Below are 5,000 nucleotides of genomic sequence, written 5' to 3'. Positions count from 1 at the left end.
CCACTTTAAAACTTGTTCCAGCACCCTTGTCTGGGTGGGTTTTGAGCATTTTTTGGGGAGCTGGAAATCATTGGCCACATCTGGCAACCCTATGCAACAACTCGTGCACAAGCACTGTCACAGGCACATAGCAACAGAGTGAGCAAAAGGAGGACGCGGCAACCAGTAGGAAGCTAATGATACCTTTCGAGGACACTCTACTCTTCACCACACAGCTCGACCACCTCTCAACCTCCCACCTACCACTTCCCTTCGCCCATTAGCTATCACCTGTAGACAGGGCTGGACTGGTGATCTGGCATACCGGGCACTTTCCTGGCGGCCCAGCAGTCCTCATGAGCTAATGTTGTTGTTTTTTTGTTTGTTTGTTTGTTTTCCCCTAGCCTCTTACTGCAGATGGGGTCGCCGGCGGGCCTATTAACTATTTGCTGAAAATTCTCAACTACATCATAACAACATTGCTATGAAAGTACTGAGAGCCTTAAGTAGCAGATTAAGACATAGCCATTACAATTTCAGTGACAGGTTAAGTAAGTAAGGTTATAGCATGGGCTGACTGAGCCACTCAGAATGTAGTACAAAGGAGGAGGGGGGTCTTGTGCGAAGGGCTGGTCAAAATGGCACATTTTTCTGTTCGCCTGTTGCCCATCTGTGACCCATTCATTGTTGGTGAGTAAACCTCGCTTTGTCTTGTGGGAGACTATGTGAAGTTACAACTGTAGTCTTGTGAATGTTGCCACTGTATAGGCCTAGTGTAGTTGATTGTCCAAGTAGCGAGAAGGAAAGACAGGAAGAATTGTCATCGGAGAGTGTGTGGGAAAAAGAAACCATTTGGCGTCCATTGGTTTCCTCTCTGCTCTCTTTGTCAGTGCTGTGGCGTATGCCATCAGCAGACCACCAAGACAACATTAGCTCATGCTTCAGAGATAATGAGTCGCGGGGATGTAGGTGATGTAATTAAGGATGCAGCGAGAGGGGAATGAAATGGGCTAGACAGGCTGACAGGCAGTCGTAGCGGAAGTGGTCGTAGTAATGGTATTCAGAGGAGGTGGAGATGGTGAGAGTGGGTGGGTGTGTATTTGTGTGTTTCGGTCTGTGTGTGTGTGTGTGTGTGTGTGTGTGTGTGTGTGTGTGTGTGTGTGTGTGTGTGTGTGTGTGTGTGTGTGTGTGTGTGTGTGTGTGTGTGTGTGTGTGTGTGTGTGATTAAAACCAGCATGATAAGATTAAGTGTGTATGGGGTAGGGGTTACCAGTTACCAGATAAGGCATGGGTGAGCGGTTAAGGCGTCAGACTTGCATCCCAGAGGTTGCCGGTTCGACTCCCGACTCGCCAGGTTGGTGGGGGGAGTAATCAACCAGTGCTCTCCCCCATCCTCCTCCATGACTGAGGTACCCTGAGCATGGTACCGTCCCACCGCACTGCTCCCCATGGGGCGCCACTGAGGGCTGCCCCCTTGCACGGGTGAGGCATAAATGCGATTTCATTGTGTGCAATGTTCCCTTGTGTGCTGTGGAGTGCTGTGTCACAATGACAATGGGAGTTAGAGTTTCCCAATGGACTTTCACTTTCACTTTCACTTAAAGGTGGGCTTCGTTTCCGCTAGTGGTTTGTGCAACCTGGCTTAGCATGCCTGCTTCTTGTGCTTGTGGCGCAGTCATCTCCCCAAATAGCGTGTGTACACTGACGCATTGACACGCTGGGAACACACTCAGCGAAACAATCTGGCGAACATCACGATAACAGGATCTCTGTGTGTGTGTGTGTGTGTGTGTGTGTGTGTGTGTGTGTGTGTGTGTGTGTGTGTGTGTGTGTGTGTGGGTAGGTGCAGCATCAAACAGCTTTTTCCCAATCACTCCCAATCACACACAACCACACAGAAAATGACTTATGGTTGCGTAGGAATTTGCAATATGGCAACACCAAATGCAAAAAGAGAAGCATTGAGAACAAAAGTGTGAGGCCTATGGACGAGTATGGTGTGTGTGTGTGTGTGTGTGTGTGTGTGTGTGTGTGTGTGTGTGTGTGTGTGTGTGTGTGTGTGTGTGTGTGTGTGTGTGTGTGTGTGTGTGTGTGTGTGTGTGTGTGTGTGTGTGTGTGTGTGTGTGTGTGTGTGTGCATCTATAAGTGATAGAAATTGAATGAGTGAGGGAAGGAGGAAGGGGGAGGGTGAAGGAGAAGGAGAGAGATATTGAGATGTGATTTTAAGACTTCGTCATCCTCGCAAGAACAGCAAGCCCTCTTCTGTCTGACTCACATATTTGCTTACCGTGGGTGTCCTCATTAAAACCACGCCGCCATTTAATTATTCCCCGACTATGTTGAGTCGCGACAGCGAGCGAGAAGGAGAAAGAGTGAGAGAGAGAGGCTTTCCTCATGGCGTAATGACGTGAGCAGGGATGGCCTTTGTGTGAACGAGACGTGTAGGACTCACGGTACAATCGAGTCAAGAGGATTGATGGCCGTGTAGACACACACATAGCGCATTCAGGCCGACTGAGAACGGTGCTGGAGCCCGTTCCCGCACCTAACCGCGAACCGGCCGTCGTGTTCGTGCCACAGATATTAGCATTCGCGAACCGGAATGTTGGTTAGCCAATGCGAACCGCAAAATACTTGTTTGTTCTCCATGAACCGTCACCATCAGCAGGTTCATGGGTAACACAGTCACGTGCAGAAAAAGTTCAGAGCCTAATATGAACACGAGTGGTTCACAGGTAAGCATTGTAGCGCATGAGGTATGAGGTTTTCATTACACTGTATGCATTGGGTAGACAATGCTATCGGAGGCTTTTTACACACATACAGAACATGCAGACCAAGTCCACAGCTGGACTGGAGGAGAAATATTAGCAATACAGGACTCACTCACTTTTTTTTACATTTCTGAAAATAGGGGCCCACGAGGGCGCAAGGCCCACCGGGAAAGGCCTGATATGCCAGATGGCCAGTCCATCCCTGACCAAGTCTATCTGCCAAACAGCGAGGGTGATGACAACAAATCTCTCAGATGCCTCCTTTGTAATCTTCTCCTAATTATGTTGTGGTGAGAGAGAGGTGAATGGACTGAACTGGCAAGGGATCCAGATCGAGATCGAGCCGTCACCATTGTTTCTTCACAGTGTTGGGGCCCTTTCAACACTCTATGCTCCCATACTAGATGCGGCACAATTAATTAAACCAGCGAGGTTATGTTCATTAACAGATATGAGATGGGGAAATTATGGCTTGGCACACGTTTCAGAGTTGTCAGCAGACTGTGTATATTGACATGATGAACGAGGATGCCAAACACGCCTAAAATGTGCCGATGATATTGTATGCTTGTTTGGAACAGGGCAACGCAGGAGGAAAATAAAGACAGAACGAAAGAATACAGGGAGGAAGAGAAGGGAAGAAAAGCCACAAAGTGAGAGGGTTGTCACTGCAGATAGTGTATCAGCATCTCTTTTTATGCTTCCATTTTGGAGGGAATACAATAGATAAAATGCTCTCTTTTTCTTTCACTCTGTCCTCTAACTGTGTATTGTGAATTGTTGATTTGTTGGCTAGTCCCAAGATGCCAGTGTGAATTCTACACTCACTGATGCATGCATGCACAGTGGAGAAGCTCACCACAAAAGCTGACGCCACGTGAGTCTTCCCATAATTCCTTGCAGTGAGTGACTTCCACCTCTGCTCAATATAGACATGACTTAAACTTACTGCAACACACTTTTTGGAGCTTAACAGATGTTAACAGGTCAACTTTCCAAAAATAAAAAACGTAATAAATATAAAACATGAAATAAGAATTAGAGCTGAAGATATCTCTGAATGGAAGAGACAAAACGAAAGACAATTTCTCAAAAGAACAATGAAGTCCAGTTGCTAACAAATAAACTTTTTTAACTGACGGGAGGTGGATGAAGGAAAATCTTTTCCTCCCTCTGCTCCATTTGGTATTTGGTATTTTTGCTAGAGTTGTTTGTCAGGTAACTAGTATAACTGTGTGTGTGTATGTGTGTGTGTGTGTGTGTGTGTGTGTGTGTGTGTGTGTGTGTGTGTGTGTGTGTGTGTGTGTGTGTGTGTGTGTGTGTGTGTGTGTGTGTGTGTGTGTGTGTGTGTGTGTGTGTGTGTGTGTGTGTGTGTGTGAGAGAGAGATAGAGTGCGCATGTGCTTATGTGTGTGTCCGTGTGCGTGAGTGTGTGTGTGGTGTGCGTGTGTGTGTGCGCGTGTGTGTGCGTACAGTGCATGCGTGCGTGCGTGCGTGCGTGCGTAAGCTAACTAGGTTACTAAGGAGGCTGCATCATTACCACAACAGGGTCACCACCATGGTCACGGGCGCATAGCAACAGGAGCAAAGGAGGACGAGGCTAACAGGAAGGAAGCTAATGAGGCCACTCGTCTCTCTTCACACCCTCATGCATGTCTAGATGTAACACCTTGACCACCTACACAGCACACCAGTCATGGTTTTTTTTTAATTGAAAGCGACGACACCGTGCATGAAAATGAATTTGGAGTATCTTCAGCCATGTTTGTGGTTGGTCTGACAGGAAATTCTTTCTTAGAGGAGGAAAACCAACACACACCAGAGGTTTCGAGGTGCAGGTATCGGGTACTAATTCACTTCAGAGGGGAAGATAGCCTACCGCACACTGGACAAGAGTGTACGGTATCTTCCCCTCTGAAGGAAATATTTAATGTCTTCAATTCATGCCGTAATGAAAAAAATGCCACATCAAAGCATAGTTGCCCTAAGGTAACAAAGACTAGTACAATTGTATTTTTTGACTCAACAACACACATGGGTTTGCTACGTGAATCCCCTCTTAAAAGCCGCACAAGGCTAGATTGAGACCACACACAATCGGATCCTGCTTAGATTTTCTGATTATTTTCCGGAGAGCAGGGGAAAGGGGGACAGGAAGGGGAGGGGGGTAAGTAGGAGAACTTAATTCAATCATTGTCATATCGATCCTGGCCCTTAACTGCCACTCTGTTAGATACAGTGTCATCGG

The 5,000-nt window shown here is 47.1% G+C and overlaps 1 protein-coding gene across 2 annotated transcripts in view; it reads right to left on the bottom strand.

Annotated features, from left to right (window-relative positions):
• The window catches only part of nkain2 (sodium/potassium transporting ATPase interacting 2), a 253,803-nt gene that overhangs the window by 60,183 nt on the left and 188,620 nt on the right, over positions 1 to 5,000 (bottom strand). The window lies entirely within an intron of this gene.

This window comes from Engraulis encrasicolus, chromosome 18 (assembly GCF_034702125.1).
Source record: "Engraulis encrasicolus isolate BLACKSEA-1 chromosome 18, IST_EnEncr_1.0, whole genome shotgun sequence".
In the NCBI taxonomy this organism is placed as follows: Eukaryota; Metazoa; Chordata; class Actinopteri; order Clupeiformes; family Engraulidae; genus Engraulis; species Engraulis encrasicolus.
The sequence above is the reverse complement of the archived record's forward strand: the minus strand, read 5'-3'. Positions and strand labels throughout refer to the sequence as shown.